Raw genomic sequence first — 16,256 nt, 5'->3', positions numbered from 1 at the left:
AAGGCTTCATGAATTTTATAACAGTTGATAAGACAGGAAGGAATACTCTTCTTCCTTTTTTTTTTTTTTTAATGTTTGGGAGATTTCCTTTAATTTCACTTCTAGGTGTGAAATCTGCCAAGATCACTTTCATGTTGCATTGTCATGGTAAATATTCTATGGCCAGTAACGTTATCTAGAAAGGAAGCCATTTCTTTGGAGCAAATATTAGTGCCTGAGAGGAGAATCTTGGTATAATTCAGTTGGTCACTTCACTAATTGGAAGCTACAAATCAATGTGAACCTGTGATTCACTTATATAGATGTTAGTTTTTCAAGCACTTTATTTTACCTGCCATGCACTTTTTCAAACATATTGCTCTGTATCACATTGAATTTTAAACAATTCTCACTGAATTTTCTTAAACACTTATACAAGATGAATTGAAAGTTAAGAAAAGAAAAATTTGTGGCAGCATTTTTTTTCTTCATAGCTTTAATAGGAGCTTTGTAATGGCTGTAGAGGCTTTGGATTAAGGCAGTGCCTCTGCTACAAGTTCAACTGTGACAGAGACAACAATACTCCAGGGATGTCCTTATACATCTAACAAATGTCAGGCAGCAGTTTCTTTGGTTCTTGACAGTGGGTAGCTAAATTCCGCTGTGATTGCTAACTGTAAAATTTGTCAGAGTAGATTGCATTTTTAAAACATTTTATTTAAAAAATTATTTATTTGACTGTGCTGGGTCTTTAGTTGCGGCATGTGAATTCTTAGTTGGGGCATGTGGGATCTAGTTCCTTGACCAGGGATTGAATCTGGGCTTCCTGAATTGGAAATGTGGAGTCTTAGCCACTGGACCACCACTGCCTTTCTGCTTCCTGCTTCCTTTTAGTTTCCAACCCTTCTCATCCCACAGGCCGTTTTTTCCTCTCTCTCCAGAATGAAAATGTTGACTGCAGAGAAGTTAAAAGCCTTCAGAAGACAATTCTGTCATCTCTTCAATAACAATAAAGCATCAGCCAACTAGCAAACTAACATAAATCTGCATCAGCCATGTCCTTCTTTCTTCTCTTCATGTTGATCTCCCTACTATCTAACGTTTTGAATTTTACCCACTCTGGCATGCTTCAGAACTTTGCACTTGTTTCTTTATCTTACATGGTAAAACCTACCTTCTAACTTGAATACTTTTCATTAATTCTTAAACATAATTATATCTTTTATTTTTTAAGAAGAGTTAAAAAATTCCTCATTACCCTTCAGGTATTGCATTCTCTTTTCCTCCCTTCTATAGCCAAATTTCTTCCAGTTGCTTCTGAGTGCACCTCAGTTTGGCATTTGATCCCCTGACTCCACCAAAATATTGGAGAAGGAAATGGCAACCCACTCCAGTGTTCTTGCCTGGAGAATCCCAGGGACAGGGGAGCCTGGTGGGCTGCCATCTATGGGGTCGCACAGAGTTGGACACGACTGAAGTGACTTAGCAGCAGCAGCAGCAGCTCCACCAAAATTGCTCTCATTTATGTCCTCAATACTGTCCATTTCACTAAATTGAATGGACACTTTCACTTCCCCTCTTCCCTTTCAGCAGCTTTCAACATATCCTCATTCTTAAAACTCAAAACTTTGAGTTCTGTGATACAACACTTTCTCAGCATCTCTGCTGCCTATCTGTTCATTCTTTCCTTATTTCTGTTTTGGGCTCAACCTCTAATACCTGCTCATTGGCTAATGGAATTACTCACAGTTCATTTTTGGTTCTCTTTTCTCTCTACCTGCCATTCTCCTTCTAGACAAGGTAAATTTTGCCCCAAACTTCAATTACAATTTCTAAGCTGATGAATCCCAAATATGTTATTGTAGTCTAGACTATTCCTTTGTTTCACATCTGAATATCCACCTGCCAACTTGGCACTTTCTCTTAAGTAGCTCAAGTTACCCAGTCAAATATGTTCAAGAATATACTACAGTTAACCTGTATCCTGTCCTTTCACCTTGGTCTCTTTCAAGCAGATGTCATCAGCGAATACACCAACATTCACCCATGGATGTAAGCAAGCCAAGAGTTATTGGATCATCCTTGACAAATCCTTCTAATTCACTAAGCCAGTCCTGTTCAGCACTAAGTCCTATTATTTTACTTTCCAAAGGCTCACTCAAATATACCCAGTACTCATCATTTTTGTCAGTTATAACCTAGTCTAAGCTACCTGGTAGCTGCTTCCCTTCCACTTCATTTTCTACAGTTAGCTAGAGTGATCTCTTCATAGTACAAATCTGAACAGGATACTTTCCAGGTTAAAACCCTTTAATGGCTTCCCACTGCTCTATGGATAAAAACACAAGCCTGTGATCTTTGAGAGGCTGCCCTGGTGGCTCAGATGGTAAAGAATCTGCCTGTAATGCCAGATACTTGGGTTTGATCCTTGCGTTGGGAAGATCCCCTGGAGAAAGGAATGGCTACCCACTCCAGTATTCTTGTCTGGAGAATCTCATGGACAGAGGAGCCTGGTGGCCTACAGTCCATAGGGTCATTTTATCTGGCCCCTCACTACCTCTGTAGTGTCCATATGTACCATGTCCCCATTCTCTTTAATTGGCTCCAGGCACATTGTCTTTCTTTCAGAAATATGTGTCACATTCCTCCAACCACAGGGCTTTTGTATATGCTTGGAAATTCTTCTCTCATCTTGTTTGCTGTTGAACACCTACATATGAAGGATCATCTCCTCATGGACTGTTTTAATCGACTCCTCTAACTTGACCAAATGCCTGCATGAAATCATGTATTTCTCCTTCATAGCACTTAGAACAGTTGCAGTTTAATATACTTTTGTCTAATTGATTAATATAATATTTGCTTCTTGAAATATACTTGGGGTAAAATGATAAATTATTGTTCATGGTTAGCTGAAGTCAGTTAGCAAAGGTGACTGGGGAAAATATTTGTTGAACACATACACGGAGAGGACTTATAAATTATTTTAATCTGTTTTAGAGAAGCTTGCGGAGAAGGCAATGGCAACCCACTCCGGTACTCTTGCTTGGAAAATCCCATGGATGGAGGAGCCTGGTAGGCTGCAGTCCATGGGGTCACTAGGAGTTGGACACGACTGAGCGACTTCACTTTCACTTTTCACTTTCACGCACTGGAGAAGGAAATGGCAACCCACTCCAGTGTTCTTGCCTGGAGAATCCCAGGGACGGCGGAGCCTGGTGGGCTGCCGTCTATGGGGTTGCGCAGAGTCGGACACGACTGACGCGACTTAGCAGCAGCAGAGAAGCTTGACCGAATCTCAGAGAGGCGAGTCACTCAAACTGAAACTCAGGTTCCATAATACTAATATTAGGGCAGATTTGTGGTATAATGTTATGTTTATAAATATGCTTTATGCTCTGTTTATACATTAATACAAATCTCAGTGGGGTTGGTGGCAATTATTTCAATAGTGATGACATTGGAAGAGTTATAGGTAAAGTCTGCATTCAACACCTGCTGCATATAGTTAACTTTATAGACAATCACCCAATCCTAACTTTCTAATCTAAATTGCTGTACCTGATGAAACTTCTTGTGTGAAAGCAAACTTTCTGACCTGGATTAGCTAGAAATATATGCATGACAGAGAAAAGGACTCCACAGGAAGTAGTTACAAGGAATCCTAGCTACTTGTGTGTTGGCCTGGCTTAAACTCTAAATTTCATGATGGCAAATTCTTTCCATTGTCTGTGTGCTTGCTAAATTGCTCCATATCCGACTCTGGGGGACCCTATGGATTGCAGTGTGCCAGGCTCCTCTGTCCATAGGATTCTCCAGGCAAGAATACTGGAGTGAATTGCCATGCCTCCCTCCAGGGGATCTTCTTGATCCAGGGATCAAGCCTGTGTTTCTTACACCTCATGCATTGGCAGGCAGGTTCTTTACCACTAGTGCCACCTGGTAAAAGCTAGCCAGTCATTTGCCTATTTGTTGTCAGATAAATTTATTGCATATTTTTATTCTCAGATAAATTTACTGCATATTCCCATTATGATTGTGTGTTGCAATCTAACTAGCTATTAGGTAGGGTCAGCCAATGGGAAGAAAAGGTGAAATACAAGAGGAAGGGGGAGTTTATGGTTTTATGTCCTTTCATGTGGACTTAGGCAGCATCTTCGGCAGAAAGTGCATCTCCTTCTTACTTCCAGCTCCTGGCAGATAACCCTTCCTTCATTCAGTGGTCCCAGTCCCCACAGGCAGCTTGCCAGTGGTATGTGCCCCCTTCAGTACTGCTGGCTTTTAGGCTTCAGTAAATCACTTATGCCTCCTATAGCTCTATAGGGTAATACCGGCTTTCCTGCTGTTGCTAGCCTGTGGATTGCTTCATGATCTTCTATTAAGTTTCTCAGCTCTGTCAGCACATGTGTGACCATTCACCTGTATTAAAGTTCCTTTATTTGAAATATATACATTGATTTATATTCTCCTGGGTAGATCTTTACCAGTACAATCTTTAGGGGGAGGTATCAGGATTAGTTCCGGGAAACAGATCCTCAAGAGCAATTTCGATTGCTTGCTTCTTTTAGCTTGAACACACCACAGAACTTCATTCAGATGGAAAATAGGATACTATAATTAATCTGTCTCATCAAGTGGCATCACAATTACTTTAAATTATAACCTAGTTTGTTTGGGATGATGTGCCAATTGAAAACTAGGCTTTGGGGAAACAAGTAGCTGTTGCATTTGACGATAAAAATGGGATCACTGTTTCTGATTGTGCTGGACTGCTTTCAAGTGGAAAATGATAAGTCTAGAGTTTTAAACTCTTATCTCAAGAGACAACCAAGGAATCAGAGGCTTGCTGTGGAATTCTTAGAGTTCTTTGTATCAGGAGGGAAATCCTGTTGAGAATCAGAAGCATGTGTTGTTTGTAGAGTTACCTTGCAAGTTAAAAGCAAGCTTACCAATTTATTATGTCAGTATTAAGGCATTAATTTTGAAGAATGAATCTCTTCATTCTTTAATGAAGAGTTTGGACAGAGGTGTGCTATTTGAACAGATGCAGTTGAATCTGAGAACCATGATGACAATATATCCCAAGTTTCCTTTACCAGCATATTCAACTATGTCTGATGAGGGTTGTCTTCCCTTAAAGAACTTAAAATTTATCCACCTGAAAAAGTTGACTTGAAAAGAGATGCTTATTATCCTCAAGGCTTGCTCACCAGAAGTATCTCTTATTGATAGCTCAGGTGAAGTGCAAAGCCTGATCCCCGAATAAATATTTTTTATAGCCAAAGAATTACAAAATATTTGCTAATTTTTATTAGCATATGCCTGGAAAGCACATGTGGAGATGAAATCCACACATAAGTAAGACTAAGAAATGCAGTATATAATATAAGGTTGGTCAATGTTTATTAATATAGGTGTATTTACCTAAGTATCCAGATAAATTTGTTTGAGTGTTAGCTCAAACAGCTGAAAATTATACTAAAGCATCGTTTAATTGGTCTACTGAAGCATAGACTTTACAGTGGTCAATGAGAAATGATAAAATGCCAGGCCTTCCTGGAATTAAAGCTGAAGAATTGAAAATCATAAGGAGATGCGAATGTTGGAGTGCATTTATTATATGCAACCTGTTCACTTTCCTTATGGCAATTTCTCATATGAAAATCCAAAGGACTCTTATTAAAACATCAGTAATTGCACTAATGAGAGGAGCTTCAATAATTAAATATCTATGGTGACTTTATTCTGCAGGCTGCACATGACAGTAAGAGATGATGTCTTTGAAGTGACTGATTTTAATAGGAAGGTGAGATCTTAAGATGTCTGCAATCAGGTTGCAGTATCACTTTACTAATAAAGACAGGATGACCATAATTACTGTAATGAACAGAAGTATTGAGTGGAATTCAGGATCTTTTATCTGCAGGGATCTATGATGACAACTAATTAATCATAGTTGCCCCAGGAATTAAGTAGAAGCCCAACAAAGAATTGCTTGACCTACAAGACGAGAAAATGCTGGTGTGGTGATCAGAAAGCTATCTTGAATAAATGCAATAGAAAGTCTCACAACTGCTCTTCTTTTTCCCAGGCATGAGCCAGTTCACAGATCAAGAGCCTAAGCAAGAGGCCAGCATCCCTTGAAGAAGGGCTTTGAAACACTGCTGCAAGTATAAACTGTAAGTCTCTGCTATCTCTTTCTGTAAAGAAATCTGAACTTATTTAATGGAATAACTGTGCAAAGAAAAATATCCAGGAATTTGAAGATTTTTAGACACGGATTCTTAGTTGAGGCTACTACCTGGTACCACAAAATGAATCTCTGATCCAGTAATCAGTATAGGAGCCTCTAGATACAATGGTAAATGAAGTTTTGGCCCCACATGAATCTCACAGTGAAACCAACTGTGGTTATTTCCTCAGTTCCTGAATGTAGAGTTAAAATAGACATATTGGAAACTAGTTGAATACCCACACTGGCTCGTTGACTCATGGAATGGGAGCTATTATGTTATGAAGGGTCAGATCAAAGCTTGTGGAAGTGCACCTCTCAACTGAAAGAGTAAATTAAGAACAGTATCTGTAGGAATTAGAGACTGTTACCATCTAAGGTTTGCAGTATACTATATGATTACTATCTCATTCATGTTTAACTTGTCTGCTTGCTCCAAATTAAAGCTGACATAGCTTCAAAAATATTTGAGAATTTAAAAATTTCACCCAGTAGTAATTCCAACTGTAGCATGTTCCAGGTCTGATATATTTGCTGGAGCAAGTCACCACAACACCTGGATCTTCATATGCAACTACTGCTCTGGAATATACTTCATTTTCCCTACATATGAACACAGATTATCAAGAACAATTGTTTTACTTGGAAGGGGCAGTAGTATACCTTCCTTGTCTCACTTCAGGCCTATGCCAACACAATTTTTTCTCTGTCATAGTACAGAGACACTGGTGATCTGTGCATCACACAAAATATCATGCTTATTATTCTGGTGAGCAGCAAAGCTTATGCTTATTGATTATTGAATATGCTTATTGATTCTGGTTAGCAGCAAATAGCAAAATTGTATACTAGAGAGTAGAAGGAAAACCCCAGTGACCTGACATCTCATTGAAAAACTTTTAATGTGAATGACAAGTTTCTGTGCCTTACATTTGCTGCCATGAAGAAAGAGGTATAGTAAATGCTGTGAGTCTTTATGGAATTTGGAGGAAACATAGCCATAATTCCTGTATTGTTCTTATTCATTTACTGAGCATCTCATATAATCACTACTTTTTCAGAGAAAAGGAAGACTTTGCCTAGGATCTAGCCTTTCATACAAGTTGTCTTGTTATTTGAAATTTATGTTCTAGCACATGCCAGTGTGGCCTCTAACAGATTGGTCAGAATAATCACAGTATAGGAGCTTAGGTTTTGGAGCAAAACCATGTCTTCCTCTACTGATGCAACTGGCTTAAACATTGGATTTTAAAAAATGACTGCTTGACTGTGGGACACCAGAAGAGTATGCCCCATAAGCCACCCATCATGAATGAAATTCTTGCTGACTTACCAAGCCATAAGGTTGGATCTGTGCAGTAATCATCCCTCATCAACCAAACATATATGTGAGGTTGGGCTTACAGAGATTTAGAAGACGCAGATATGGAGAATTTGCTGGTGTTGCAGGTTCTCATAACATCTACATTTGGTTTCATAGGGCATTTCCATTACTAATTGATGGAAGACAAAAGAGTTCAAGTCTGGCTTACAGATCTGTCTGTAAAATTTGCTGTAACAAGCCTCAAATCATTGTTCAAATCAAGCCTCAAATTATTGCTATGTTATAGAACCACTGAAGTCGCCCTTAAAGAAAATTGTCAAGAAAAGTTCCATCTTCAGAGTACATCTGGCTATCTCTCTTTCTTGGAAGTATATATGTCCTGTGGTAGGGGTCTACACTATCTTGTTTCACGTCTAATGACTTAGTTTGCTATTCAGGAACTACGAACAAACATGATTGGAAGATTAGTAACAATGAGGTTTGGGAGAAGTTCTATAGATAGACTGTATCTAGCAGTGTGAGCATGTTTATGCTCCATGTGAATGCTCCTCAAAGAATATCCATGGAGAAGTATCTTCCAATAATACGGTGGATAAGATTGTGCATTCTGTGGGTGTCAGATATTCTCTTAACCATTCTTATGCTTGCCCAACAAAATGGTGCTAGTGGCAGGAAAGAAAGCTTTGCATGGATGAAACAACATGGACTTCCCCTCATTAAGGCTGACATTCCTATCTGGCTCCTCAATACCTAATGTATCAGCAGTAAAAGCCAGTCCCGAGTCCCTGATATGGTACATTCCAACACCGGGATCGGGTTAGACACCTAATAAAGTTTACTTCTATTTTATTCCTTTTCCATCATTGGTTAAGCACTTAATTAAATGAACCCTAATTGGATTATAGTTGTATTGCATGCCTAAAATATTTTGCATGCACCACCATCCATGGACTTATTATCTTATTCATCATGATGGTACTCTATATAACATTGCTCCTAACTGGAGAAGTTATTTTACATCAAGAGAAGTGCTCATGAAATTCATTAGTCCTGTCCTCACACCTAGGATTTCAGAAGTAGATGGCCTGTTAAAATGGTGGATTACCAACTGAAGACTTGGTATCAGCAGGAGTGAGGAAGTAACATTGTGTGAAATTAAGTTGCTTCTCTCTAGGGTGCAGCATTTGTTTTGAACTTGTGACCAGTGCATGCCACTTTTTCTCCCATGGCTATAATTTGCAAGTCTTGATACCAAAGTGTAAGTAGGAGTGGGCTCTCTCCTTATTACACCTAATGGCACATTTAGAGAATTTTTGTTTCCTATCTTTATTCCCATTTAGAGATCTGAGTTTTCAAAGGAGGATGGATTCCACCAGGGAACACAATGCTGATTCTATTAGAGTGAAGCTTTTGGGGGCTCCTCATGCCATAAATCCAATAGCCAGAAAAGGATAATTGAGTTTTGCTGGGTGATTAAAGCTGATGGTTAAGGGTAAATTGGGTTGCTTCTACACAGTGGGAGTAAGCATACTGAGCATGTTTAAGGTTCAGAAGGTAAGGTATACTCAATTCATTTTTGACTCTCAATTTTTTTGACTCGCGATGTGTTTTTACTGGGATGTAACTCCATCATAAATCAAGTTCCTAATAATAGCCTGAAGGGGAGGGCTGCATATCACATGGAGACACTTTACTTTAATATAGGCATGTGACTGATGGGTCTTTATGTTTCCCAATTTGGGAAGAGGATGAGAACATTTTCATTTTATGCAGGATAGTTACTCTGTAGATTCTGTAAATAACCTTCTATGAAAAAGGAGAGTAAAGTTGTTATGAGAGTTAAACATGAGCAGGGGATATAATGAATTCTGATTAGCAAAAAAAAAAAAAAGGTGCACTCTGTAGATTATATGATGCTTTCTCTCATATTCATTCTCTGTACTTTTTCTGCACTGCTCTGGGTCATGAGTGAATACATTTTCCACATTTTCTTGCCTACTAGTTTGTAGGTATGTTTGATCAATGAGAACTCCTAGGGGAAAGGCAGAGAAAAGGGGAGATGGAAATAGTATATTTCCTCCTTCCTCATTCTTTCTGGTGGTATCTGGAAGTAGGTGCATCCCTTCTGTTGTTCTGGCACCTGCCAGGGAGCCCATCACTTTATCTTCTAGACTTGTAAGGGAAGCTTCACCATGGTCCTGGTTCCAGCCAGACATCCTCAGCTTCTGGCTTTCTGTGATATCATGTAACAGTTGTCCCTCAGTGTCTGCAGGAGATTGGTTCTGGGGCCCTCCTCGGATATCAAAATCCAAGGATGCTTAAGTCCCTGAGATAAAATGGTGTAGTATTTGCATATAACCTTACATACACCCTTTCCTACAGTTTAAGTCATCTCTAAATTACTTATAATTCCAAATACAATGTAAATCCTATGTAAATAGTTGAATATACAATGTAAATGCTATGCAAATATTTGCCAATGTGTGACAAATTCAAGTTTTTCTTTCTGGAACTTTCTGGATTTTGTATATATATTTATTTTATAAAAATAAGTAAATATATAATATATATATATTTTTTCAATCTGCAGTTGATTGAATCTGCAAATAAGGAACCCATAGATAGAAAAGGTCATTTTCTTTTGTGGCTAAGTTGTAGGCTGCCTCATTGTCTCTATTTTAACTTTCCTGTCATTTATGTAAACAGTGCCCTGTATTAAATTCCCTTTTCCTGAAAAATAATTTCTTCTATTTGAAATACCTGAATCTGATTGTGAAAATACTGGGTAAACAAAGAAAATATGAAATTATTTCAATTTCAGCTCCGGCTGTTATCTCAAGTTGTTCTGAGTAAACTTTTTAATTCTCCCTGATGGGGCCTGAAGCTGAAAGCTCTCCATGTCACACAAGGCTCCCACCTAATATAGCTTCTGCCTGCCTCTTTTGCCTACCTCCTGACACCCCCTGCCTCTCCCTGCCTCACCCCACAATTCAGCTATTTGGAGTCATTGGCACTTCCCCCAGTGGGTGTTCTTGTTTCAACCCTCAGTGCCTCTGTCCCAGGTCTGGAAAGCCACCATCTCTGAGTTCTCACTTTTTTTCTCAAGACTTACTTAGTTCAAGTGCCTCTTGCGATGTGACACCTTTCCTGAGACCAAGAATGGTTCACTCTGCTCTTTGTATCCTAACTCCATTCCACATATTCATATGCATATAGCGACTGAACTGAACTGATACTCATGCAAGACCTGAGCTCCTGGAGGGGAAGGAATTCATCATCTCTGTATCCTTGCCCAGGGAAGACTCTCAAGTATTTGATGAATGAATCATTGGAACAAAGTGGTGATGAGTGGTATTTGTACTAGGTATTTCTTAAAGATCAACTCATTATCTTCCCCACAGTAAGGTGAACGTTTTCAGTCATCACAAGTGATTTGACAACTCAAAATGTTAAGTCATCACCCACGGGCATAGCCTGCCTTCTATACAAACAAGTAGCCTTCATTTAGAAGACAGCTGTACATCACTTGGGCCCTCCAACGCGATAAAGAAAAATGTCACAGCCTGCCAGCAGCTTGCTTGTTTCACAGTGCCTTGTTTTCCAGCCCATAAGATAATGATCCCAATGAACAAATGTTGATCAGACTGAAGGAGGGCAGGCTGTGAACATGAAATAAACAATGGCCCTCTAACATGTTGGAATAAGGCATATTTAATATCTTTGGAACTCACATTAACAATCATTTTACATTACTGAGTGGGCCTTGGTTTTCTGTTTACTGGAGCATTGAAATTGCCTTCGGGAGATTGAAGCTACTGGCCTGGCAAAATAGTTCAATCATGCTGGCCCCTTCAGTGATAGTGACGTCACTGTAGTTGTGCTCTCCAGGAAATTTTCCTCTTTTCTCCAATCCTAATGCCTCATGGGTGCATCTCTTGGGTACGAGGTAAAAATGATTTGTAGAATCTGGGAAGACTAAGGGTCCAGTTTTCTACTATGCTAGTGATGATTTATACTTCCTTAGGATCCGGCAATGCTGCACTCTGAGGTTTGCAGTTCTGTGGTTCTGCTAGTTTCAAACCAGTCAGCATTGAGCTTTTTGCATTAGCAGGACAGATTTTCACCCCCACTGCCTCTAATCTCTGACAGGCAAAGGCAAGGTTGGAGGTTGGAGAGCTGTGCCCTCCCTCTTCCCTGCTCTCCTGTGTGACCACTCCAAATAAGACACAGGTAAAAGATACTACATGGGAGGCCTGCTTCAGAAGCAGCCTGTCAGGCCTCTGATACTCATCAGCATTTCTGAGATCCAATTGAAATGTATGTTTTGGCTTTGCCAGGGGGAGAATGGGTGACTGTCTTCTCATAACATTTCTAGTGTCTGGAAAGATCCAGTCATGTGCCTGAGGCAAAGGGCATTAAAAAGAAGAGTTCTGCTGTCACCTGCTTCAAATTGTTCTTGCCTGCAGCATAAAAGAAAAGTGTCTGTGCTGAAGAGAGAGGAGATGGGGAGGAAGGACTGCCTTTTCGCTCCAGGCAGCTGAGAGAGGCAGGAACATTTAATGTTAAAAGCTGAAAACTTTGCTATTATATTAAAATCAAGGGGTGAGGAAGTTATTTTCAACAGGCTCCCGTTTCAAATACTGCTCCCTCCTCTATTAATTTTTTTTCATCCCAATCAGACATTTTATTCTCAATCTCAGTAATCCATACCTCAGCATAATTGCAGGGGATTGGATTATACCAGTGTTCCTCAAGGTATAATCCAATTATACCTTGAGGTACATATTTTAGGGAATAAAAGGTACATATTTTAGTGGATAAAATGTTCAGTTGCAAATAAATTTAAGAGCCAAGACTTACTATCCTTCGACACTAGTTTCCAATGTTACGGTGACAAATTACCACAAATTTAATAGCTTAAAACAGAAAAATTTATTCTTATACAATTTTGGAGGTCAGAAGTTCAAGACAGGTATGACTGAGCTAAAATCAAGGTGTCAGGAGGTCTGTGTTCTTTCTAGAAACTCTAGAGTAAAATCTATTTCCTTATCTGTTCAAGCTTGTAGAGTCTGCCCACATTCCTTCACTTACGGCTTGGGACTGCTTTGATCTCCATCATATGCCTTCACCATCATATTATTACATCTTCTCTGACTCTCATATTCCTGTTCCTCATATGAGAACTCTTGTGATTACTAGAGATCCACCAGTATAAACCAAGATGCTCTCCCATCAGAAGATCTTTAATTTAATCACATCTACAAAGACCCTGTTGTCATTTAACATAGCATATTCATAGGTTTTAGGATCAAGATGTAAGCATCATAGAAGGCCACTATTCTGCCTACCACACTTTCATGGAAACTCACAATGCTTTAATAGCACATTAAAGGTTCTCCAAAGTCTTATAAGAATTATGTTTTATTTTCTTTAACCCAAAGGGTCCCAAGTCTATTTCCAGTTTCTCTTTAATTCTAAGAATATCTGTTCTTAGATGAACACAGCTTAAGAAATGGAATTGGGGTTGACATATATACACTGTTGATACTATGCATAAAATAGATAAATAATGAGAACCTGCTGTGTGGCACAGGAGCTCTGCTCAGTGCTCTGTGGTGACTTAAATGGGAAGGAAATCCAAAAAATAAGGGATATATGTATATGTGAAGCTGATTCACTGTGCCATACAGTAGAAACCTACACACCATTGTAAGCAACTATACTTCAATAAAAATTAATTAAAAAAAGGAATGAAAGACTTATAGTCATTCCAGCTTTAAGAATTTAATATCTGAGATCTTCTTTACTCACTTATTTACTCTTAGGTTAATGGGTAAGGAATGGACTCAAAATTTGACTTTGGTACTCTTTTCATATGAGTGGCCTTGGGCAAAACATGTAAAATCACAGAGACTCAGTTACCTTATCTGTGAAATGGAGATAAGGATGACCTGCTTTGCTTGGTTGTTTTGCAGATTTTAGGCAATGTTAAGTATGAAATTTTCATGTAAATTGTAGACAGTTAAATAATGTAAGTTTTCAGTATCCTGAGATAAAGTAGCTGAAATACAATAAGGTTACAACCAAATTTTCATAATAGTAGTCTAAAGCTTTGAATATTCATGATTGTTGGTTTTAATCATGATGCTGTTTTAACTTAGAAACCAAGAATCTATGATAGATAAAATGTTTATATGTGTTTAACCATCAGTTAGTTATCCTTGTTACTAATTTAAGGATTGTTTGAGAAGTATTTTTCATACCTGATATTATTCTTATTGTGAACCATGTTGGCTCCTAGGCTTCCTCTTATTTTTATTGGTGTCTCCCCATGGACTGCAAATGAGGTTTAAATGAATTAAAACTCGGTTATTAAATTATCTACTGTTTAGAATAACCTTCACTCATGCTATTTCTGTTTATGTACTTGGTAGTAATTTTGATTGTTCACAAAGGTTCCATCTCTTCTTCCAGACACATGGTAGGTTAGTACTTACCTGTAGTCTCAGAATGCAAAGCAAAAAGCATGCACCTTGCTTTGGCCTATAAAATGTGTGGAGGAGACTTGTATCACTTCCATGGGAGAGCATTAAGAGCCTGTGGGCCATTTAGCATCTTCCTTTTCTAAATAATCTTGGAGCCTGTGAAGGTGTATGCAAGATGGTACTTTCTCGGCCTGCATCCCCAAAGGATTACCAAGATAAAGTCCTGTCTGTTGACCCCCCTTTGAACTTGGATATGAGTGAGAAATAAATTTTTGTTAGGTTACAGTCACTAAGATTTTGGAATTCTCTTCATTGCAGTTTAACCTGGCTGAAATATTATAGAATCCTTTAACCAATCCCCATTACCTTTAAGCACATGAAAGTATATATATGAAAGTTCTTGGTATACTATAAAGAGGACTGGAAAAGTTCCTTTTGTTACCATAGAAACAGTTAAGAGCTAAGCAATAGGAAAATCTGCAAGGAGAACAGAAAGATCATGGGATTTGGATCAGATGACCTGCATCCCAGTCTTACCTTCATTCTTATTCACCTTTGATATAGATGTTATAAATTGAATTCATAAAGCATTGTTTAATTTTTAAAAATTATTTCTGCTTAGGAAAGTGGTTTTTAGTGTGTGGAAGATACTTACAATTGCCATAGGCTTGTAAAGACATGCTGAAATTTTACTTGTTCTCAGAAGCTGTTTACTGAATAATACGTGATGAAACCATTTATTTCATCTCTTTTTTTCTCTTACCTTTCAATCCTTTGATTAAAATCTCTTTTGATTAAATAAAGCATCTCTTGGGATTGATTTATGACCAGATAACTACTGCCTCCACTACTTGGTTTGAGGAATGCCAGTGGAAAGAGAAAGTGAAGAAGCTGAAAATGCAGGTTCTTCCTGAAGGGAAAGCTTCACTGATAAACCCTCAACCTGACTGTTAATGTCAGCTATTGGAATCACCTCTGTAATAGGGCTTCCCTTGTGGCTCAGCTGTTAAAGAATCTGCCTGCAATGTGGGAGACCTGGGTTTAATCCCTGGTTGGGAAGATCCCCTGGAGAAGGGAAAGGTTACCCACGCCAGTATTCTGGCCTGGAGAATTCAATGGACTCTATAGTACATGAGGTCACAAGGAGTTGGACGTGACTGAGCGACTTCCACTTTCACTGTAATAGGGAAGAACTTTTGTATTCTATTACGAGTTAATCAGTAAAAGGGATGTTGCCTATAAGCTTAAATGACACACAATGTCCCATTTCTGGGAGCCTTGCTTAGGTAATGGGTGTTAAGCTAAGACCTTTTGTTTAGTTCACAGGAAACATCCAGAGCAGGCCCACCTATGCGTAACTGCATGAAGGAAGAAATTAGCACCTCCCCTCTGGAGGCTGACCAGAACCAGGAAATGTTTGACTTTACTCCCTTCCCTTTTAGTATAAAAGATGCCTGAATTCTAACTCAAGCAAGATGGTTCTATGGGACACTGGTCCACCATCTTCCTGTTCTGCTGGCTTTCTGAATAAAGTCACTATTCCTTGTCCCAGAGACTCATGTCTTTATTTATTGGCCTGTTGTGTGGTAAGCAGTGCAAGCTTGGATTCAGTAACATTTCCTGGAGCCACTTTATATGGAGGTGGGGGAGGTGGTAGAGATGTCTTGGTGGGTGAGGGAGGCACATGAGGTTGCTGGGCATCTAGATTTTTGAGAAGTAATGATAATGGTTAGGGGGCAGATAAACCCTGGAGCTTCAGGATGAGTAGAGAGAGGAAACTTGAGCTTCCTACTCTGAAAATTTGCCTAGGGCCATCCTAAGTGCCCCTGAGCAATAGCCAGATACCAGAGGCAGCTCTTGATATTATAGCTTGCTTCCTCTTTAATCCTCCCTAGCCTCTCCCAGCCCTCTGTTCATTAGCAGTTCCTAAGAGGCACCCTGTCTACTTACCTGTCAAGGCCACTTTTGGCAACTGAAAAGGATTCGAAGGCAGTGGCAGTTTCTATCCTTTCTCAGTAAGGATGGCATTTTTCCTTCCTGTCTTGTTTTTATGCTTTTTTTTTTTTAATTGCAAAAGGAGGCTAATTACAGATAGTATAAAGATGGGCTTTGGAGTCAGACGGTCAGATTTCCAGGGCTCTAGTCTTACCTCCATCAATTAGTTATGATGACAACATCACTTCAGTTCAGTTGCTCAGTCAAGTCCGACTCTTTGTGACCCCATGGACTGCAGCAC

At 39.1% G+C, this 16,256-nt stretch overlaps 1 long non-coding RNA gene across 1 annotated transcript in view; it reads left to right on the top strand.

Moving 5' to 3' along the window:
- Positions 1-9,426, top strand: part of LOC145538517 (uncharacterized) — a 191,028-nt gene extending 181,602 nt beyond the window's left edge. The window contains exon 3 of the long non-coding RNA XR_014076971.1: positions 6,071-9,426. This is a non-coding gene — a long non-coding RNA (uncharacterized LOC145538517). The remainder of the gene's footprint in view (positions 1-6,070) is intronic.
- The last annotated feature ends 6,830 nt before the right edge of the window (positions 9,427-16,256 follow it).

This window comes from Giraffa tippelskirchi, chromosome 1 (assembly GCF_054371585.1).
Source record: "Giraffa tippelskirchi isolate mGirTip1 chromosome 1, T2T-mGirTip1v1.2.pri, whole genome shotgun sequence".
In the NCBI taxonomy this organism is placed as follows: Eukaryota; Metazoa; Chordata; class Mammalia; order Artiodactyla; family Giraffidae; genus Giraffa; species Giraffa tippelskirchi.
Note: the sequence above shows the minus strand (reverse complement) of the source record. Positions and strands in the feature narration are given on the sequence as shown.